The sequence below is a fragment of the Protopterus annectens genome, chromosome 7.part0 (genome assembly GCF_019279795.1).
Source record: "Protopterus annectens isolate FY-2018-M chromosome 7.part0, PAN1.0, whole genome shotgun sequence".
NCBI lineage: Eukaryota > Metazoa > Chordata > Ceratodontiformes > Protopteridae > Protopterus > Protopterus annectens.
In genome coordinates, this window is record NC_056739.1 from 900,648,048 (window position 1) to 900,672,311 (window position 24,264).

Here is a 24,264-nt window from a genome sequence, read left to right on the forward strand (position 1 = left end):
ACAGGACAACCCAGTTGTTATGACTGCAGATGCATCCATGAAGGACATCTATGACACAATTAATATATTATTCTCCAAGGTACAATACTTGGGCTAGCACTAGACAAATTATATTTCAAAGGAACATGTGCATTTAACTGAGCGCTTTGACACATCTAATAACTATTTCAGATTATGCACCAACAAAAACTAAGATAAAAATGCAAGGAAATTAAGTGAAAATGACACAATGGCTCTACCCCACCTACCTGTTAAAAAAGAGAGGATCTTAAGCACTGGGTAATAGAAATTAAGAGTTATTAAGCAAGATAAAAACTTCTTCAGTAGTTATAGCTACTGAGTGGGATAAAACGAAAGTGGAGTTCAAAAACAGGGTAGAAACAGAAAATAGAAGTTATGTCCTTACCATAACGTTCCATGTGGAGTGTTCATCTCGCCTTTGTTCTTACACATGGGTTCGGAGCCGATCCTCGGCTCCGTGTCGGCCGCTTGCAAGCTCTGCATCGAGAAGAAGCTCGAGACAACCTAATACCCACAATGCCCCTCTGCCTTTACCTCAGATCTAGTTTGCAAGCAAACCAGCAGTCAGAGAGAGACACTCATGCCAATATCACATATACACAGAGACTAAGAATCTATATATATACATATATATATATATATATATATATATACATGTAAACCATATATACAACAACTGCAATGCAGAAGCAGAATACTCCAGACCAGGCACCAAACTGAACGTTCTTCCTAAGGGTGGGAGGGTGGGAATGTAAGAACAAAGGCGAGATGAACACTCCACATGGAACATTATGGTAAGGACATAACTTCTATATGTGATAGTGTTCGATCTCGCCGTTTGTTCTTACACATGGGTAGCGTCCCTAGCTCCATGTTCCTGAGGAACTCACGGAAGGACGTTCTTGAGCACAGTGGAACCAAAGGTTGCCCTGTCCCTAGAAACCTTGTCTACCTTATAATGAGAAATGAATGTATGTGGTTTAGACCAAGTAGCAGCCGCACAAATAGCGTCTAATGGTAGGCGAGCTGAATGAGCCAGGGATGTAGACACTGATCTCGTGGAATGTCCTTTGGGCTTGTCCAAAAGAGTTTGATCTGAAGAATCATAGACATAGATGATACAATCAGTTAACCACTTAGAAAGAGTTCTTTTAGTAACCGCTACTCCTTTTCTGTTATCAGCAAAGGCTACAAAAAGTTGATCAGATTTCCTGTGATCTTTTGTTCTATCCAAGTAAAACCTCAGTTGTCTGTGGACATCTAATTTGTGTAACATATACTCCATTTTATTGGAGTGATTCTTGAAGAAGGTGGGTAATTCAATGGACTGATTAATATTGTTAATAGAGCAAACTTTAGGAAGGAAGGATGAATTAGTGCGAAGAGAAACTCTGTCAGAGTGAAAGATCAAATAAGGGTGTTTAATGGAGAGAGCTTGAAGTTCAGATACTCATCTAGCGGATGTAACGGCTACCAAAAAGAGTCTTCCATGACAAAAATTTCAATGGACAAGAGGAGGCTGGTTCAAAGGGGGGCAGCATCAACTTAGATAATAACAAGTTTAGACTCCAAGGTGACGTAGGAGATCTAATTGGTGGTCTAATATGAAAAGACCCTTTTAAAAAGGCTTTACAAAGTCTGTGGGCCATAACAGGAGCCCCACATTCTTCCACATGAAAATTAGAAATGGCAGCCAATTGAACTCTTAATGTGGCAGGAGAAGCACCCTGATGGAACAATTCTGTTAAAAACTCTAATATTTTATTCAAAGGAGCTATGACAGGGTCCACTTGCTGTGTATTTGCCCAGAATACACAGCGCTTCCATTTACTAGTATATGTTTTAGTAGTGGAAGCTTTATGAGAAGCCACTAATATATTCTGAACTGCAGGTGAAAGAAGATCAGACCTGGCTAAATTGGGAATTGGAGCAGCCAAGCTGCTAGATGGAGGGACAAGAGCGAGGGGTGGGGAGCCCCTGACGAGTGAGTCAATAGATCTGGCTCTGGGTCCAGGATCCAGGGCCCCCGAATGCAGTGTGTCATGAGGAAGGGGAACCAAATTTGACGAGACCAGAATGGGGCAATGAGGACTATTGTCCTGTGTAGGTTGTTGGCTTTCTGGAGAAACTTTGTGATCAGGGGAAAAGGAGGAAATGCGTACAGGAGACCCGGGGGCCAATCGTGAATCAGTGCGTCCCTGGGGACTTCCCCTGGAGGGGGTAATAGGGCAAAGTAGCTCCTGCATTTGGCGTTCATTGGAGACGCAAACAGATCGCAGGAAGGCTGGCCCCACTTGCGAAAAATCTTTTTCGCCACTGACTGTTTTAGGGACCACTCGTGCGGTAACAGGATTGCTCTGCTCAGCCTGTCGGCTATGACGTTGGATGTCCCCGGGATGTGCGTTGCTATTAGAAAGCGACCCGTGGACTCCGCCCATTGCCAGATTCTCATGGCCTCTCTGCATAGCTGATAGGACTTGGTTCCCCCTTGCTTGTTTATGTACCAGACTACAGACATGTTGTCCGTCTGAACTGCAATAGTTCCTAGAGGAAGAAGGGGAGCAAAGTGTTGCAACGCTAGAAACACTGCCCTCAACTCCAGAACATTGATGTGCAGATTGTACTCTAAATTGGTCCATTCGCCTTGGACTGTCTGTCCCTGAAAGATGCCCCCCCACCCTATCAGAGAAGCGTCCGTGGTCACCGTAGCTGTCGGCGTGGGTAGTACAAATGGTCTCCCCCTGGAAAGGTTGCAAGTCTGAAGCCACCAGTTTAGGTGTGATTTGCATGTGTTCATTATAAGAATCTCGTGTGTCAGAGGTAGCTGTTGGAACGACCATTGTGCAAACAGTAGCCATTGTAGGACTCTCATGTGCAGTCTTCCCAAGGGTATTGCAATAAGAGATGCTGACATGAGTCCCAAAACCTTCAGTACCAGTTTTGCTGGGGATTTCCTGGACAAAAGAAGAAGACGTATGTGAGTCTGAAGTGAAAGTATCCTTTCTGGAGGAAGTCTCAGAATTAACTGATGTGTATCTAATTCCGCTCCTATGAATAAGATACGCTGTGATGGCTGTAGTAAGGATTTTCCGAAGTTTACGGAAATTCCGAGGTGAACACACAGTTGAAGAGTGTAGTCTCTGGCTTGTACTAGTTGACGCTGGGTGGTGGCAGAAAGGAGCCAGTCGTCCAGATACGGAAACACCTGGAATCCTAGGCGTCTCAAGTGAGACGCTACCACTGCCATGCATTTGGTGAAGACCCTGGGGCTGAGGTCACATCAAAGGGCAGGGCTCCAAACTGAAAGTGACTGACCCCAGCCGAAGCGCAAATGATCTCTGGACGCCCTGGCCATCTTGATGTGGTAGTATGCGTCCTTCAGATCTATTGAGCACATCCAGTCGTCCTTCTGTAAGAATGGAAGGATCGATTGAAGCGTGACCATTCGGAACTTTTCTTTCTTGACGAAGGTATTGAGGTTGCTTAGGTCCAGAATGGTCCTCCAGTCCCCTGTCTTCTTTGGAACTAAAAAGAACCTTGAGTAAGTTCCGAATCCTCTTTGGTCCGCTGGGACTGGTTGGATGACTCTTTTTTCTAGCAGCTTTGAAATTTCCATAGCCGCTGGTCCTCGCAGATGGGGCGGTACATCTGGGAGTCTTTTCTTTGGAATGGGATTGGACAGAAATGGTATACTGTAACCTCTGGTAACCACGCTTTTTACCCACTTGTCTGTAGTTATGTTTTGCCAGGCCTGAGGGTATAAAGCTAAGCGACCCGACTGCCTCCAGAGCAGGACAGTCGGGCCTCCTCTCAGGAGTGCTGGAAAGGTTTACCAGGGAGTGTATCCCTGTCACCTTGATTCTGCGGACCCCCTCCGCCGCCAGGGCGGCATCTTCCACCTCTGCCCCTCCTCTGCCTCTAGAAGGGGCATCACCCTGTGTGCCTGGGAAAGATCCTTGGGGTTTTGAAACCACATTTTTCCACCACGTTGCCCTTTGGGGTGCGGTCTGGATGGGGTGGAAAAATGGACTCCGACAGCAGACAGAGTCTTTCCCTCCTGCTCACACCGGGTAAGGGTCTCCTTTACTTTGGGGCCAAAGAGAGTGGCACCGTCAAATGGGCGTTAGTAAAGGAAGACTTGAAGGCTTCCACAAATGAACATAAGCGCATCCAGGATTGTCTACGAAGAGCAATCGCTGAAGCTGCTGCCCTACTCGAACCTTCGGCTGCGTAAGAGATCAGCCTCATGGACGAGTTCACAATGGATGTAAGGGTATTAAGTTGCGCTGTCACTTTCTCTGAGACAGCAGCATCTGTAGTACCCTGGAGGGTATCACCCAACTCTTTGACTAGATCCCTCTGTAACCGTGTAAAGTGGGTCAAATAGTTCAGGGATCGCATAGAAAAAGCCGCTGAACTAAAAATGCGCTTCCCATACCTGTCCATAGTCCTAGAATCTTTATTAGGGGGATGGACAGATGAGGAAGATTCCGACATCTCCTTTTTCGTGGCCGCTGCCACCACCATAGCGTCCACTGGAACTCCTTTTGTCAAGTAAGCCTTGTCCTGGGGTGCAGTGATATATTTATTAGGCTTCCTAGGGACTGGTTCCACTGTGTCAGGAGCCTCCCACGCCCTTCGAGCAATAAGCTCCATTAATTCATCGAAGGGCGGAGTAACCCAGGAGGAGGAAGGGCGAGCACCAAATGCCTTCAGCAAAACTGACTCATCCTCAGAAGGGGGAAGGGACTGCCAGTCACCTCTCTGTTTTAGGATCTCCAAGATGTCAGAAAAAGAGACATCTTCCGAAGGTGACTTAGGGAACCCTTCTGACTCATCCAAGTCAGTATCGGATGTTAAAGATTCTTGTGGAGAATCTACGTGTCTCCTCTTACACAATCTTTTCCTAGGGACTTCTTCGTGGGGAGCATCCGAAGAAGCCTCCGAGGAAGAGGGGGCACCCTCCAGGGGTGGCTGAGACACGGTGCTCGGCGCTTGGATGTAGCCGTGGGTGCAGAGGAGGATAACGGACCTTTATGGGGAGGAGAAGCTGATCCTGCTGACGTGGTTGTCTGGGTAGACAACACCTTCCTCATGAGGTCGAAAGCCCCCGGGTCCCGAGTCGAGGTATCTCCCGGTTCCGAAGAAATGGGAAGAATCCCGAAACAGGCACGAAGGCATCGACCCGAGGACAGAACCGAGTCGATCCGTGCGAGGCCCGAGAGGGCGTCGGAACCGAAACATCGATCCGACTCTCGGTCCCGGAACCAAGGATGGATCTTCGGCTCCGAGACTCCGGTACCGGATCGGACGGAGTCGAGGTGAACGGAGCCGACCGAGAAAAGGACGGTTCTGGCACCGAGGGCTCCACAATCAGCAGCTCAGCTTCTTCCAGCTCCGAAGACTGGACAGGTCTCGGAGGAGGAACAGATGGAGATAACGGAAGGCCTTCGAGTCTCGACACCAATTGAGAGGAGACCGAGATGAGCTTGGATAAGGCCGTATTCTCCATTAACTTCTGCACCACACGGTCTACATCGGTGTCGGAAAGAGGTCTGGAAGAACGAGTCGAAGGTATCGAAGACGGAGCCGACCTCAACAGAGTCGGTGGAGGGAGCTCCATCACCGGTTCCAAGACTCGAGGCTCTGAAACTGCCAACAGTTGAACACTCGGCTCCGAAGTCTGTGGAACCGGTGATCTAACTTTACTCGAAGAGCTCGGAGCCGATGACCTGGGCTCTGACGTCTTCGACTCCTTCGAGGATTTGGATGCCTGGTCTGAAGCATCCAGAGCCTCTTGAAATGAAGGTTTTAATAACCCTCTGTCCATGAGTTTCCTGCGCCTATCTGTCATGACCCTCCCACTAAAAGAGTGACAAATTGAACAGTCCTCTTGTAAGTGGAGAGGGCCAAGGCAGTAGACACAGGAACTATGGTTGTCAGTAACTGACATTTTTTGGCCACACTGGCAACGTTTAAACCCTGATTTAGTTTTCTCAGACATCTTTTAGAAAAATCAGATAGAGAGAGAAAAGTCAAGTCCAGTAGAGAGACAAATCCAGTAAAAATGTCGAATCCGATAAAACAAGTCAGTCCGGTTGTCAAATCCAAGTAAGGGGTGGTAGGCCCCGAAAAACTCTAATAAGTTAAATTAAACTTAACGGTACCGAGAATTTCTACCTTACCACACACACATACACTATATTACTTAATAGTACTTTAGAATAATTTTTTTCTGAAAAATAACAATAATTAAAGTTATTTCTTATCTGAAGTTGCTCGAGCTCGACCCAGTGATGCGAACGCAGCAGCGGCAAACTAGATCTGAGGTAAAGGCAGAGGGGCATTGTGGGTATTAGGTTGTCTCGAGCTTCTTCTCGATGCAGAGCTTGCAAGCGGCCGACACGGAGCCGAGGATCGGCTCCGAACCCATGTGTAAGAACAAACGGCGAGATTGAACACTATCACATTATGAGAGAGACATAACTTAGTAGTAAAAGAAAGTTATGCACTTACCATAATGTTACATCCATGTTTTCTCACTTTCATCTGCTTTAAACATGTGGGTTGTCAGATCCAACAGGATCCGATGTCGGTGCCAATCTCAACCTTATCTGTTCCAGAGGTCTGACTCTACCCACAATTCCCTAGGTTGATCTACAAATACTGAGATCAAATTTGCTCCTGGACAGATGACAAATGTAAACATTTTGAACTATGCAGAATACATACACACAGACATACATATACATACATGTGAATGCATGTGTGAAAAGGAAAAAGTTATGATAGAAAGAAACCAAGCTGCTAATCTATAAAGGTTGGTGAAAAAGTATTCAGTCTAATGAAACTGTGCTCTAACAGGGAGTAATCACCACTCAGTCATCTAAAAGCTAAAGGTGACAAGTTTGGAAGGGGGTTGGAGCGAGGGATTTTGAATTGGATGAAAATGAGACAGCATGGATCTAAAATTTTGCTAAGTACATACTTTTCATATCCAATGTTGTCTATTTTCATCTGTTCAAACATGCGAGACAGAATCCCAAGCTTTTAACTGGCTGGTATGTGGGAAGGAAAATCTTGGCATAATGGAACCAAAGGATGAGTATAATCTTGACTGTTAATCCAACTTATAGTGGGATACAAAGTTAAGTATTGCTGCCCAGGAAGCTGCTGCACAGATATCAACGTTGAAGGCTGTAGGTTGAGATATTCAAAGAACATACAATCTGAAAGCTATATGGATAGAGTTACTATAGAAACTTCTTTCCCTAATTTTGGATTAGCAAAATAAATGAATAATTAGTCATCTTTTCTGAAGTCCTTTGTCCTGTCAATATAGACTCTGAGTGGTATGTGAACATCTAATAAATGCAGGAGGTATTCTCCCTTGTTACAGTGTCTTGGAAGAAAACTTCTGATATGTATAGATCGACTTAAATTTTTATCGAATGCCAACTTAAGGATAAAAGATGTATTAGTCCTTTGTGAAAAGAACAGACATGGAGGTTTTGATGAAAGAGCTTGTAATTCTGACAGTCATCTGGATAACATTAATGCGACTGGAAAGACAGTTTTCCAGGAGTGAAATTTTATATACACCTCATTAGTTGACTCACTGGGGTGGGGTGTTGTCAGCGCTTTTAAGAGAATGATACTGTCCCATGGAGGTGCTGGGTGCTTAATAAGCGGTCTCAACAAAACTGTACCCTTAAGAAAGGCTTTTGAGATCTTAATGGATGCAACACCCATATCATCAACACCAACATGAAAATTATTTATTTTATTTAACATTTGTTTACCAGGAAAGTCCGACTTGGAATGAAGACAATTTTCAGGGGAGGTCCTGGGAGAAACTTTTCAGATGCATGTCTTTGAAAAGGGGGAGGAAACCGGAGCACCCGGAGGAAACCCACACAAACGCAGGGAGGACATACAGACTCCACACAGAAAGCACTCCAGCCGTGAATCGAACCAGAGAATCTCTTGCTGCGAGGCAACAATGCTACCGCTGCACCACTGTGTTGTCCATGGAAACAGCCACCAACTGAATCCTGATAGTTGCAAAACTGGAGCTTTTGTCAAAGAGATCAGACAATTATTCTATTTATTGAGGGCATCTGTGCTGAAAGAGAGTCTAGTCCCTTCAAAAAGGCCCAAAATTGAAAACCGCTTTCATTTGCTATGATACACTTTCCTAGTAGGTGGTTTCCGAAAAGCAGACAGAATGCTGACTACTGCAGGAGGAAGTCTGGCATCTCTGGCTAATGTAAAAACTGGAAGTACCATGTGGTTAACTCCATGGACCTCTGATCTGGAGAAGGCAGTCGAGAGGGGTGGGATATAAGATCTAGATACTAACCAAACATCCATGAAGGATGTACTAGAAGAGGCTACAGGAAGGGGAACCAAGTCTGTCAGGGCAAAAAAAAGTGCAATGAGGATAACCCTGACCATGTACTGTCTGGCATTCTGTATGAAATTCCTCATTAAGTTAATGGGGGAAAGGTGTACAGGAGACCCGGGGGCTAACTGTGAACCAGAGCATCCCTCAGTGACTCTTCCTGTGGGAAAATCAGGGTGAAGTACCTGCTGCATTTGCTTTTAGGTAGGAGACAGAGAGGTCGCAAACAGGTTGGTCCCAGCAGCTGAGAATTGCTTTTGCCAGTACAGGGTTGAGGATCACTCGTGACGCATTAGAAGTGCTTTTTGCTCAATTTGTCCGCAACTACATCCCCAGGATGTGCATTGTAATTAGACAGCACTGCAAATACACTGCCAATGCCAAGCCTCATGGTTTCCAACATACAAACAAAGAATGTGTTTGTTGATGCACCATACAACAGTCAAGTTGGCTGTTTGAATGGATATCACATCCTTGGGAAGTAGGTCCTGAAATGCCAGCAATTACTAGCAGAACCACCCTCATCTCCAAGACACTGATGTGAAGACTGGCCTCCATCCTCAATCATGTACCTTGGAACATCTTCCCTTTGAAATGCCCCCCACCCTAGAAGGGATGTGCCCATGGTCACCATTGCTGTAGGAAGATCCACCTGCAAATGATGGCCTTAGGTCACCAACAGGAAGATTAGCCACCAAGCCATGTGGTTTCTGCATACTTGTGTAATACAAATCTTTGGATGTAGATGGTGGACAGATTATGTCCATTGTACTGATAAGGTCCACTGAAGTACTCTCATAAAATATCTTGCTACAGGAATCATAAGAATTGTAAATGCTATGAGAAATGAGAAGTAGGATGAACCCCACTGGTGGTTTTGAGTGGTGAATATGTAGGGTTGTCAGGCATAGTGAGTAGACATTTGTCTAGGGAAGGCTGACAATTTGAAGTGTTGTATTTAGGCGTGGTGTCCTATGAACTCTATTGCTTGTACCAGAATCAAATGACAATTTGGAAGGTTTAATGAAATTCCTAGGTTCTGAAGCAACTGAGTACATGATCCTGGTATTTGTTTAGAAAGCAACAGTGAGAAGACAGATGTCTTGATATGGGAAGACCTGGATCCCTTAAACATGCAGGTGCACCACTAGAGCTGCCATAACCTTGGTAAACACCCTTTGGGCTCTGGTGAAACTCAACAGCAGAGGTCTGAATTTGAAAGGATTGGGTCCCAGCTGAAAGCAGACATATCTCCTGGAGTGCTTCACTATCTTGATGTGAGAGTAAGCATCCTGGAGATCAAAAGAGCACACCAATCTTCCTTCCTCAGTACAGGTAAAACAGACTGAACTGTGACCATCTGGAATTTTGTCTGTTTTATAAAATGGCTCAAGTGACTTGGATCCAAAATAGGTCTGGGGTCTTCTCAGTCTTCTCTGGCAATAAAAATAATCTGGAACAGACTCCAGATTCTAAATGGTCACAGGGGACCAGCTGGATGACTCTTTTCTAGCAGCTTTAAAATTTCTATGACTACCAAGTCCCACATATTTGGGTGGAACACTGGGGACTTTTTCTTTTGGTGTGAAAGGAAAACGGGAACAGAGTAACCTCTGGATAACATCCTTAGCACCCGTGAATCTGACGTTAACATTTGCCAGGCTTGAGGGTGTATGGACAGATGCCCACGATTGCCTCCAGAGTGGAGCAGTCGGACAACTGTTTTTGGGTGATGAAAGACTTTCTCCGAAAAGGTATCTCAAAAGCCTCTATTCTGCAGTCTGCCTCTTGGGCATAGTCTATTAAAACTGTGTCTCCTCTGTCATGGGAAGGTCTTTCACCTTGGGGGTTATGAGAAGAACTCTTGATTTGTGGAAACATCTCTTTTTCCATAAACTCTGGTTTCTAGAGGATGTTCTTTGAAGGGTGGAAAAGCATACTCCCACTGCAGAGACAGTCTTGCCATCCTGTTGACTCCTGGTAAGTGTATCCTTGAACTTAAGGCCATATAAGGTGGACCCATCATAGGTGGCATTATATGACTTATAGCCGCCAAACAGATCACATAGTCACATCCAGGCATTTCAGAGCAGATAATACTGGTGCTTGCTGCACTGGCTTTGCAGTCAGCTGCATTTGAGGACAAATGGCCACATTAGGAGGTGATTGCAGGTGGAAAGCTGGAAGCCCACTGTCTTCTGAATATCTGCATGCAATACCTCTGAGAGGGACTTGGAGATCTCTCCTTTGTCCAATCTTTCTGAAATCTTTCTAAGGTGTGCATTACAGTTCAGTGACCTAACAGCAAAAACTGCCGAGACTTGCACCTGCTTTCTATAACTATCCATCACCTCAGACTCTCTGTTAGGGGGATGAACAGAAAAGTCTTCTTCAGATGGCTCTTTCTTAGTGGCTGCTGCCACTACTATAGCATCTACAGGTCAACCCTTACTCTACAGTGCTTCCTATAAGCTGAGGGAGACAATATATCAGCTTTTTTTGGTATGGGCTTCACCACAACAGGATACCTCCACACTCGTTGAGCTATTAGGTCTTTTAAGGGGATCAATGGGTGGTACCACCCATGGTGAAGTTTGTCCAGAACCAAAGGCCTCTCAAGAATACTGGAGAAGGGTCTTGGGACGTCCACCTTTCACTCTGTTTCATTAATTCTAGAATGTCTCCAAAGCAAACATTCTCAGACAGGATAGTCCTCTCCTTCAAGACAGTATCTTCCGTGAAAGACTCTGGTGATGAGTATAGATGTTTCTGCGTATATGTCCGTTTTCTAGGAACACTTTCTGGGGGTTCAGCAGCAGGGGCAGAATTAAATGGGGAACTCACAAAACAGATTTCCTCAGAAACCATTGGTGCCAACTATCCCAGGTTGACTGGATGTAAAGCAGAAGCAGCAGAATGCAGGTGGGGTTTGGGTGGAACCAAAATAGTAGTAGTAGCTGCCTTGTGCTTGAAAAAGCCAAAGCCCTTTTGAATGCTTCAAAAGCTAAGGCTGCTATTGGTGCCACTGATTCCCTCTGTTCCAAAGAGAAAACAGAAATCTTAGCACCAACAAGCCTCAGTTCCAAGGTATCCAGAGCAGAGTCCCTGAGAGGAAGAGATGACTCCAAGAATCTCAGTGTCTAACCACTCCTCCGAAGCTTGGCTGCAAAGCTTTGTTTCCAAATCTCATCTTAATATGATGCAATCATAATCAAGAGAGACTGGGATACAGTCGATATCGAAGATGCCAGAAACTCCAGTGCTGACAAAAAAACTACATATAAAATCCAATCCCAATGAACCAGAAGCCAAATGTTGGATCAGTGCAGATTCTTGCACTGGGAGTTAAGATGGCCAACAGCTGGCACGTTCCCATGGGGCACTGCCATAATAAACCCAACCTGCATCTGTGTCCTCAAAAATTTTCTTCATCCTGTGAACGTCTACTTCTGTAAGGCTTCTAGTTGACAGAGAAGATGATGCCACCGAAGGAGGTCAAAAGTATCTCTTTTCCCCTCTTCTAAGATGGCTGTATATTGAGTAACAGATTAACTCTAGCTGTCTCAGTGTGAAAACAGAAACTCATCAGAGAAGACCAGTAGACTTTTGTGTTTATGGGTAAATTTCAGTAACTGGCTAGTAAGTGTACTGCTTGGATGCCAGGAAAGAGAAAGTACAGTTATGTACAGTTACCATAAATGTAGATGTTTGAGTGTATTCACTGTTACAGTTATTACATTTGGGTAATCTGCTGGCAGGTTGCCCTCAGTCGGCCTGATTAACAAAGTCTTGGGTCCTGCGTCGGTTGCTGTCCCTTCCATGACGTCAGGTCGTCAGGGGTATAAAACATGCAGCCAATGCCATTCCATCAGTTTTTCTTGCCCCAGATGTCAGGTGCCCCCCAAATGGGGAGCAAATAAAATTAAAAACACAAAAAAAATACCTCCAATCCCAAAAGCAAATACACCAAAAGGGCTTTTAAGCATAGTGAAAGAAAGTAGAGGTATAGCCAGAGACAAATAGGGGGCTGGAGGGAGGGTAATCAGAACTGCAACAGTGAATACACTCGAACATCTAGTTTTATGGCAAGTGTACACAACTGTACTATGTTCTTCGTGTTTCACTGTTGCAGTCATTACATTTGGGTAGATTCCCAAAGCTATGGTTGGGTGGAAGGAATTATACAGCATTAGGACCAGCTATAAGGCCCTGCAGGACAGCAGTGGCAAAGCCAGCTCTGGATTTAGGGAAAACTGGTAAATGGTAATGTTTGGTGAATGTATGAACTGAGCTCCAGGTAGCAGCTTCTAGAATGTCCCTGGTAGGAACACCTCTGAGAAATGCTGTAGAAGCAGATGCAGCCCTGGTGGAATGGGATCTGATCCCCTGGGGGATAGTTTTTCCATGGTGCATATAGCAGAAACAAATACAATGGCTTATCCATTTGGCAATGGTTTGCTTTGAAAAAGCTTTTCCCTCTGCCCCTGCTGCAAATACCACCAGCAGTTGTTCAGATTTTCTTTGAGATTTTGTCTTGTTTATGTAAAATCTAAGTTGTCTGTGTACATCCAATGAATGCAGAATCCGCTCCCCCTTGTTCTGTGGATTGGGAAAGAAAGTTGGCAAATAAATGGTCTGATTAAGAGCCACACTGGATACCACCTTAGTCATGAAGGTTGGATTGGTCCTGAGAGATACCCTGTCCACATGAAAAATGATGAAAGGCTCCACTGCCATAAGAGCCTGTAATTCAGAAATCCTTCTAGCTGTAGTGACTGCTAAAAGGAAAGCTGTTTTCCAGGAGAGAAATGTTAAGTCTGCAGTAGCAGCTGGCTCGAAAGGAGGGAGAGTGAGCTTTTCCAATACAAAATTGAGGTCACAGACAGGGGTTGGAGCTCTCCTGGGGGCGTCTTAAGTTTTTGGCCCCTCTGAGATACTGCTTTAGCAGAGGAAGAGAGAAGAGGGGATGTTCTGTGTTGTAATGAGCTGAAATGGCTGAGGCATGGATTTCTATGGAAGAAAAGGACAGGCCCTTGTGAAGCATCTCAAGTATTGTAAAATCTAAGGAATTTTGGGCATTGCTGTGATTATCCCTTGAGATGGATTCCAGGCACAGAATATTGTCCATTTGTCAGCATAAGATTTTCTAGTACTAAGCCTTCTCGCCTCCAAAATAACATCCATCACAGGTTTGCTGAGGGATGCTAAGGGTGAATTTAGGTGATTAGCCACGCCAAAGTTTGGAGCTGAGTGTGCAGAATTTGGTTGTTCTGCTGAGACAGTAAGTAAGGTGTCTGAGGCAGGTGCCATGGTGGAAGGTGTCACACATTGCGCAGGAGTGGGTACCAGTGTTGGCGAGGCCAGTCTGGAGCAATCAAAATCATTTTTGGTTTGTCCTGTTTGACTTTTAGTAGAACTTTGGAGAGCAGAAGCAGAGGGGGAAAGGCATAGACAGATAGGTTTTTCCAGCTGAAGGACAGAGCATCCACTTTCAAGGCTTTTTTGTGATGAGTTCTTGTGCAAAACTTGTCCAACTGATAGTTCTGGGGTGAGACAAAAAGATCTATGTCTGGGCTCCCCCATTTGCGTGTCAACATCCGTGGTTCCAGTTTCCATTCGTGTGGGTCCATGAGATTTCTGCTTAGTTCGTCTGCCAGAATATTCATCTTTCCTGGCAGGAATTGAGCTTGTAGTTGTACTTGATAGGTCAAGGCCGTGTTCCACAATGCCATGGCTAGTCTGCAAAGGGGGTAGGAGTGTGTACCCCCCTGCTTGTTAACGTACCATATAACCGTGGTGTTGTCTGTCTTTATCATTAACTGTCCTGGATGAAGGTGGTCCTTGAAGGCTGTCAGTGCATTCTGTACAGCTAGCATTTCTTTTTGATTGATATGAAGGTGCATTTGATTTGGGCTCCATTTGCCCTGAATGCACTTCCCTGCCAGATGTGCCCCCCCAAGCATAGTCTGATGCGTTGGTAGTTAGCGTTTGGGCAGCAAGGGGTGGTGTGAATAGCAGTCCCTTGTTTTGGTAGCAGGCCTCTGCCCACCATAGGAACTCTAGTTGCAGGCAAGGTATAATAGGAATCATTGTTTCCAGGCTGTGACAATGCTGACTCCATAGACTTAAGTATCATTGAGGTTTCCTCATATGCAGTCTTGCATATGGAATTAGAAGAATGCAGGAGGCCATGAACCCCAAGGCTTGCAGTATTTGCCTTGCAGAAAGCAGGGTTTTTCTGGCCACCTGTTTGAAGTAAGTCACCAAATGAATTTGCTTCTCTGGCGTAAGGAAAGCCATCTGGGCAGTTGCATTCAAGCTTGCACCCAGGAATGTAATTTTTTGAGAGGGTACCAGTTGTGATTTCTTTTCGTTTATAGTGTACCCTAGACTAGTTAGAACCCTTTTTACAAACGCCAGATGGTTTAGAAGAGTGTCCTTGTTTTCTGCCTGAATTAGACAATCATCCAGGTATGGATATATTTGAATATTATTTTGCCTGCAAAATGCAATTACTGGAGCCAGGCACTTTGTAAAGACCCTGGGCACAGTAGATAAGCCAAAGGGCAGTGCAGAGAACTGGTAATGCAAGTAGCCTGCTTTGAAGCAGAGGTATCTTCTGCAAGATTCCCTGAACCAGGCATCTTTGCTTAGCATAGGAAGTAACTGGTGAAGAGTCAGCATCTTGAATTTTGGAATGTCCAGAAAGGTGTTTAGAGTAGATAAGTCCCGAACTGGATGCCATGATTTGTCTTTTCTGGGTACCAGAAAAAGTCTTGAATAGAAACCTTGTCCCTTTTCCTCTTCTGGTGCTGCTTGAATAGCCCCCATGCTCATGAGGGAAAGTACTTGTTTCTGGGCCTCTGCCCACTGATTTGGGGGCAGGTCTGGCCATCCGTTTGGAACTGGCAACGTGTGGAAATGAAATCTGTATCCCTGGGATACTATATTTCAAACCCATTTGTAATAGGTTATAAGTTGCCAGTTTCTTGCGTGAAGAGCCAGTTTTCCCCCCAAAGGGGCCGATAAAAGGTAAGTGCTTGATAAGTGTAAAGGGAAGTCATTGAGACTGCTTACCATAGGGAGGTGTCTTGTTTCCAGATTTGGAAGAGGAGGCACCACATTGTTTTGTTCTGAAAGTTCCTTGTAACTGAAACCTGGAGCCTTTGGAATGTCTGGGTTTGACTTGAGTGGCTCTCGAAGGAACTGGAAAGGGCCAGTTCTTAGTAGGCCAGTGCCTACTAAATCTTGGAGGTTGCACTTGTTAGAAATCTTTCACAGTTTGCATAGATTTAGCTTTATCTTCCATCTTTTTTAAAACTTCTTCAGCCTTATTACCAAAGAGACGGTCCTGTTGTAAAGGAGCATCCAACAATTTTGCTTTAACATGATAAGGCAGATTTTGCTCTTTGAGCCAAGCATGCCTTCTTAGCACAGACCCAGTTACAGCAGCCCTGCAAGAGGCCGTCAAAGAATCAAAACCACATTGCAAAGTATGTTTTCCAACTTGTTCAGCTGAATGCAATAAATTCTGTAAATCTTTGTTTTCCACACAGTCAGAAATTAACATCATTTTCTGTTTAAGCAGTCCCATGATATGCTGTTGATATTTTAGAATATGAAATTGACAGTTTAAAGCCCTGATTGCCAAGGTTGCAGAAGTGTAAACCTTCTTACCCCATCTATCCAGCACCCTGGAATCTCTATCAGAAGGGCTAGGGTTTTTAGCAGTAGAAGCCTTAATGCCCTTGGGACCATGAGAAATGGTTTCAGGATCTGCAACAGGATTTTCGAAAAGGAATTTGTGGGAGTCAGGAACCTTGTAGTATCTGTCTGGCCAGAGGCAGAGAATCAGGAGCCATACTAGATTCTGAAAAAACATCATCAACAATGTCTAGAACAGGAGGTATAGCCAAAGGCCTATGCTGAGGAAGAAGAAGAAAATCCCTGCCTCTTTTTATATTCAGAGAAATCCTGACTTTCCCAGTGGAAATGTTCCGTTAATGTATGTAAAGTTTCCCCAAAAGAAACATCCTCAGGGGGAGTAGCAGAAGGAATGGAATCTTCTGCATCTGAGTCCTCATAAGTAGGTACACACAATTCCTGTTCATTAGAAGAGTCTGAAGAAATAGAATCCTCTTCAGAAGATTCATAATCAATGTCTTGCCTAGGCCTCTTAGAAGGGGGGGTGGGGGTTGGCTACCCCTGATCAGAGTAATTAAATCTTCAGCCATTTTGATCATTTGTTTTTTAGGCATAGGGGCCTGCACATGTGGCCCAGGCATCGTTTTTTAGGCACAGGATGAGATTTTGGCCTTACTTTTGAAGATGGCGTTGGTCTGATATACAAATCTGTAGGCCTGAAAACACCCTCAGAAGCCGGTGCCTGCACAGCGGCTCTGGACCCATCCAAGGTAGAGACATCCGCAGGTTCCATAATTGAAGCATCTCGCTGCATACCAGACTCCGAATAGGTTTCAGTAGAGGCCTGTGAATCAGAAGTAGTGGGTATCAGGGGCTGCGAAAGCACCTCATTGAGTACCGGCGAACTGGCGACTGGCTTAGGAGAAGCGTCGTCTGCAGTTTTGGACTTCAACGGCCTGTCTCTGTCTTTTTCTTTGCGTTTTTTTAGGTATTCCGGTAGTCGGACTGCTAACTGACATTTCTGGATAATTAAAGCGTGAGCCAAAATATTTAGAAGCAAAAATGTACTGACGTTTGATACTGTGTTGATTAAATAAAGCACAAAACAGACAGCAAGGTACGTTGTGGTCAGGGCCTAGGCAAGGAATACAGTACAAATGAAAATCCTTATGAAGTATTTGCTTCCCACAAGTAATGCAATTCTTAACTTTTACTGACATCAGTAAGTAGCAAGAAAAAGTTTCCCCAATGGGGTACTTAGCTTTTTATTTGAAGACTTCGGATCTGAAACTCAAAAATGAAAATTTCAGGAGTCGGCCGATTGGCACTTGTGAACTGATTCTGCTTCGGGCACCATGCGGCAAGAAAGACTGATGTAATGGTGTCGGCTGCATGTTTTATACCCCTGACGACCTGATGTCATGGAAGAAGGGACAGCAACCAACGCAGGACCCAAGACTTTGTTAATCAGGCCGACTGAGGGCAACCTGCCAGCAGATTACCCAAATGTAATGACTGCAACAGTGAAACACAAAGAACATACACAGAGCACCTGGAAAAAAATTAGTTCCAAAAAGTGAGCCAGAAACACTGATTGGGGAAAGTTTTGCAGCTGTTCATCAAAAAGCAATGCTATTTCCAGACATGACTTCCAGTAACCTATAGGAAGATACAAGACAACTACACAAAGACCTCGTTAAAATAAATGAAACACTGATGGAGTATATCAACACAAATAACAAAAGGTTGGACAAAATGGAAGAAGCTTTGAACAAATATTCAAATGAGGTAATAAAACTGCAAAAAAATCAAAGGCTGAAATGCAGAAAAAGGCTGTAGAATATGAGACTGCTCAGGAACAGATGTGTCAAAAAAATAACAGAATAAGAGAACCGAGCACATAGGGAAAACAAGAGATTTTCAGCTATACCAGAGAAGCTGGAAGGAACAGACTGCATTAATTTTATGGAAGGACAAAAGCAACTGGACTGGTATTTCACAGCAGGAGTTGTTAGTTGAAATGGCACAGCGTGCTCCAAACCCGACTATGAGAAAGCAGCCTAGGCCTTTAATAGTAAAGATGCAATCCTACCAGCAGAAGGAGTTGATTCTGACAAAACTGTGGCAGAAGGACAAACTACTAAAAGTGGGAGACAGCAGAGTGTTTATACAGAATGATTATTCATTGTACACCATGTAGAACAGGAGTAAATTCATTCCACTATTCACGGAATGTCAAGACACAGGTGTGAGACTCAAACTGCTGTACCCAGCTGTCTTCAAGGTATTCTCCCCTGGAGGGACAAAATCATTTTTGATTAAGTACATGCTAAGGAGGAAATATAAAAGTTTGTCCCACAAAAAAGTGAGCTGTGAAACAGAAGAAGATTCTGCTTCTTGTTCTTCTGGTAATCAAGACTACAGAGAGACTGCACCTGTGAAACCTTTTCCACTATTTCAATGGAAAATGTTGGAGAGATGGAAGGGAGAGCAAGAGCTGACAAGAAGAATTGAGAGTATGTGAGAAATGAAGCAGAGACATGATTTGGGAGATGGAGATGAAAAGTAATAAAACCAGTAACTTAATGTGGGATTACAATGCAATAAATATATTTGTGAAATATGACAGAACAAGAAAAATCTGGGAATATTAGATTTTTTCAGAATCTGTTGGACTTGTGGAGGACTCTAAAGTATATGCCCTACTTCATGACATCAATGTTCGGAAAAATGCTATGGAAAGGGGAAGAGAGTGGAGAAAGTTAACTGAAAGTAAAGAAAATATTTTGTTTCTTAATAGTACTATTTTTATGGTGTATGGTTTTCTTTGCATGCCATAAAGTACAGTTTTCTCCATTATTGTTAAGTGTAATGGGGATTGTAAATAGGTGCTGCTTTTTTCTCCTTTATTTCTTTCTCCTTTATTTCTCCCTTCTCTCTCTATTCGGCTTTAAGAAATGTAGACAATGTAATAAAAAATGGTTAAAAGAGCATGACAAAAGAAAAAAAAACTGATGTGCTTTTTTCTCATTATTGCATGGGGGACTTACTGGATTGGAACTTAGCTTGACTTAGTAACAAGTTTTAAGAGAAAGCAGGTAAATGAAAAAAGAATACTGAATACAAGGCTTTTTCTTCTAGTAAATAAATGCATGCTTAGTAGCAATTTTTTATCTGGCCCTCATGCCTCCATGGAAACAATCTGATAAAGATAAATTGGCTGTCTGGTTCTCATATCTCCATGGAGACAAGCTGATAAAGAGAAATACAGTCTGGTGGAGAGTAACTGGCTGGAGGGGGAAAAAAAAAAAGCGAACTCCGAGCAGCGGAACCATCTCAGACATTTTCACAGCTCTCACAGGCCAAAAACCCTCAAGCTTCAACCATACCCATAATGCACTACTCCTAGTTACCTTGGATCGAGTCTGCAGATTAGAGCTAAATAGATGCAAGGACATAGGGCCTGATGAAAACCACATCTGCTATATAAAAAGTAGTCAAACATTGAAGTATGTGCCCTATCCAGTCCACCACAGGACATTAGCAAGGCCTGGGGAAGGAGGGAATGTTATGGCGAGTACATAACTTATTTACTTGAAGTTGTCAATCTTCATTTTATCCTTAACCAATGGGACAGAGTCCCCTGCTACCTTAGATCTTGGGCGGACTCAAGGAAGTACATTCCTGAGTACCAATGAACCAAAGGATGCTCTTCCCCCTGGAAACAAGATCCAATTTGTAATGAATAATAAAAGTAAGAGGGCAAGCCAAAGTTGCTGCTACATAAACGTCATCCATAGAAGCTCGAGATTGAAAAACTGCTGATATAGCCATAGATCTTGTAGAGTGAACCTTTACCGTTCTAGACAAATCAATTTCCTTTCAAAAATTCTTTGCATGAATTATAAGACGCTAGGGAATTATCCCAAAAAACATTATGAAAGTTTGAAAGCACTACTAGCTGAATTTTAATAGTAAAAAGAGAGGATCCTGAATCAAAAAGAGAAGATAAAAATTCTAAAATCTTTTCAATGGGCACTGAAAGGGGGTCTTATGAGAGGAGAGTACAATTCTGCATACTGGAGAGGGAACGTTAACTTGCCTGGCAATTAATGGAACTGGAGGAACCCATGCTGTCAGCCTGAGGTTCTGAAGGTTTGGGTGAATCAAGTTCTCTGGATGAGAGAGGAGGTCTGGAGTTGGATCCAGAGTCAAAGGTTCTTTTATCAGGTAAGCCCAGAGAAAGGGGAACCATATTTGTCATGGTCAATAAGAGGCAATGAAGATTACTCTGCTCTTCAACCTTGGGGCTTTCTGAAGAAACTTCAGAATTAAGGGAAACAGGGAAAATGTGTAGAGAAGTCCAGGGAGCCAAGTGTGTATAACAGCATCCCTGGATGACTCCCCAGGTAGGGGAAATTGGGCAAAGTAGTTGCTGCACTTGTTCAAGGACGAGGTGAGGAGGTCGCAGCAAGGCTGGCCCTACTGGTGGAAAATTATTTATGCCACTCTTGGACTGACGGACCACTCATGCGGTAGAATAATAGACCTGTTTAGTTTGGCTGCTATCACACTGGATCTCACTGGAATATGCGTTGCTATCAGAAATCGGTTGCAAGAAATCACCCACTGCCACACTCTGAATGCTTCTCAACATAGAGAGTAAGATTTATTTCCCCCCTTGTTTGTTGAGGTACCAAACTACAGACATGTTGTCTGAGTCGCAATAGTCCCTAGATGGAGAACAGTTTGAAAGGCTTTCGACACTAAAAGCACTGCTCTCATTTCTAGGACACTGATATGCAAACTGGCCTCGATGGAAGACCAAGAGCCCTGGACAGTCCTGCCCAGACAATGCCCCCCAAACCCCACATGGGAGGCATCCGTGGTCACTATGGCCTTGGGCTGCTGTGGGACAAAGGGGTGGAATAAAATAATATCCTCCAAGTGCATTCACCAAGTTAGAACTTTTCTGCAAAGACTGGTAACCGAAATCTGATCCGACATAGGCTTATAGATCAATGTGTGTGTATAAACCTTTAAGAAGCTATCCAAGGACTTGCACAAGTGTGTAAATACTGAGCACGTGCAAGCTAGACCGCCATTTTGTAGTTAGCTGCTGAGATGTAAGCATGTATGTATGTAAGGTCTGCCTGCTAACTAGTTCATTTGTATTTGATGTTGCTGCTATCTATCCTGATGTGTTTAGCCTTCTTGTCATGTGCGTTCCAGATGAACAAGCGACATGGTGCCAGAAGTGGCATATCTAAAAGACATGGAGTCAGAACTGGCATATCCAAAGGGCATGAAATTAGAGGAAGCATGGCTAAAACGACTTAAGGCACTTACTTAGAGCTGGTGGAATACAAACAAGCGGATCATGTCTAAAATGTACAAACTTTGTAAAACAGGTCAGAAATTAATTTCAAATATTAAAACTTGCTCAGCACAATTTCTTTTTCATAAAATATGAAACGGGGACTACAGAACGTTCTAAATGATATTTGCATGAACCGATATGTACGATACTGATAAAAATATTCAAATTACTACAGAAAATGCTTGAAATAAAGTCCGAATTGCATAAAATAAAGGGAAACAACCGCATTTTTCACAAAGCATGTATTTTTCATAAGGATATCCAAGTCATCAGAACTGTATAAAGTGTTTGCATGTTTTATGTTACAGTACAGCTATTTTGCAAAATGCAGCTGTTACAGAGCAAACTTCGCAAAGTACAATATTTTGAAGAGTTTATTCTGCATTTGAATGTTGTTACACGCGCAAAGAACATTTTGATCATACATAATTACAAGGGGCCATATTTTCTGTGTGGTTGTGTATACTTTGTGGGCATGGCAGACGGATTTCTAAAACCCAGTGCACTTGTGTTTGACAGTAATACTGCTGAGAACTAGAGAGTGTTTGAGCAAGACTATGACATTTTCATACAGGCTGCATTTTCTGATAAAGACAACTGTACAAAAGCATTTATTCTGCTTAATTTAGTGGGTCAGAGGCCAATGAAAGGGAGTGTTTATTTGTGCATACACCTGCTATCTATACAGCAGAGGGGGAAAACCGTCATACTGTTGTACCAGCTGAGTCAAGGGAAGACCCAGAGTGCTTAAAAAAAGAAGTTATGTCTTACCATAACGTTCCATCTGTGTTATTCATCTTCTTTCATTCATCACTGATGGGGTTCGGTTCCGAGCCCTCGGAACAGAGTAGGCCTATTACCAAGCTTGCATCAGCCAAAAAAAACTCTTGAGCTATGTCTCTACCCAGAATGCCCTTCTCCCTGTTACCTCAGATTGAGTTTGCTAAAAAAGGAAGTAAAGCCGAAGCCACTTCTACGCAAGTACCCTAGTGCACCACTTAGACCCAAAGCATTCCCCAGGAGCCTTTGGAGGGGGAAGTCGGGTGGGAAGTGATGAATGAAAGAAGATGAACAACACAGATGGAATGTTATGGTACAACATAACTTCTTTATCTGATGTTGTTAAACTTCTTTCCATTCATCACTGACAGGACAGAATCTCAAGATACCTTGAGGTCCATGGGCGGCCTTATGGAAGAACATTCCTGAGTACCACTGAGCTGAAGGCAGCTCTGCGCCTAGAGACCAGGTCCAATTTGTAATGATTGATGAAGTTATGAGGCTTAGCCCAAGTAGCTACTGCACAGATGTCATCCATGGATGCCCTGGAATGGAATGCTATAGAAGCTGCCATAGATCTGATGGAGTGGGCTTTAACTTTTGGCATGGGTTCATTATGGAGGGAATAAGTGACACGCATGCAGTCCCTTAGCCATTTTGATAATGTAACCTTGGAAACAGCTTCTCCCATTCTGGGTCCCGAGAAGGAGATGAAAAGCTATTCAGATTTATGGGTAAGTTTGGTCCTGTCTAGGTAAATGTACATCAAGGGTGTGAAGGAAATACTCTCCTCTACTGGCAAAATTCGGAAAGAACACAGGTAGATTAATGGACTGGTTAATAGAGAATTCAGAAACCACTTTGGGGAAAAAAGGATGGGTTCGTTTGAAGTGACAGACTGTCTTTGTGAAAGACCAGGTAGGGCTGTTTGATACACAATGCCTGCAGCTCCGAGACTCTACTGGCACAGGTAATGGCTACGAGGAACAAAGATTTCAAAGACAAAACCTTTAGGTCACACTTAGCTGCAGGCTCAAAGGGCTTGCCTGGCGACTGGCGGAAGTGGAGAAACCAAGCTGTCAGCTTGAGAGTGGACAGGTTCGGGTGACTCAGCCCTTGGGGATGAGTGATCAGATATGGTAGAGGGTCCAAAATCCATGGCGGAAATACTAGGTGAGGCCGAAGAAATGGGAACCAAACTTGTCGAGGCCAGAATGGGGCTATGAGGATCACCTTGCATCTCAACCGAAGAGCTTTCGTTAAGAATTGTGGTATCAGAGGAATGGGAAGATAGGTGTAGAGAAGTCCCGTGGGCCAATTGTGGATCAGAGCGACCCTCGGCGACTCCCCCTGCGGGGGAAGTAGTGAGAAGTAGCTGCTGCACTTGGCGTTTGATGGGGAGGTGAAAAGATCACAGCAAGGCTGGCCCAAGTGGCTGAAGACTTCTGACGCAACCTCAGGATTGATGGACCAGTCATGGGGCATGAGGATGCATCTGCTCAGTTTGTCTGCAATCACGTTGGAGCTCTCGGGATATGCATTGCTATCAGAAAGCGGATGGAAGCTATCCCCCACTGCCAGAGTCTCATGGCTTCTCGACAAATGGGGTAGGGACTTGGTTCCTCCTTGCTTGTTGATGTATCAGACCACTGACATACTGTCTGACTGGATTGAAATTGTCCCGGAGGGGAGAGCTGCATGGAATGCTTGCAACGCTAACAGCAAGGCCCTCAGTTCTAGGACACTGAAATGCAGGTAGGCCTCCGAGGTGGACCGTGTGCCTTGGACAGTCTTTCCCTGAAAATAGCCCCCCCACCCAATCAGGAAAGCATCTGTGGTCACAATGGCTATGGGCTGAGAGGGGTAAAAAGGTCGGCTCCAAGGATCTTCATCTGGCCTCATCCACCAGAGCAGGTCCTGCTTGCAAGAATTGGTTACTCGAATCTTGTAATCCAGGGGATGACAGTTTGGGAACTATTGACATAGAAGGAGCCATTGCAGAATTTGCATATGTAGCTTTACTAGAGGCACTATT

General features: G+C 44.1%; 1 protein-coding gene across 1 annotated transcript in view; it reads right to left on the minus strand.

The window, feature by feature from the left end:
* The window catches only part of RAD54L2 (RAD54 like 2), a 2,252,401-nt gene that overhangs the window by 1,827,533 nt on the left and 400,604 nt on the right, over positions 1 to 24,264 (minus strand). The window lies entirely within an intron of this gene.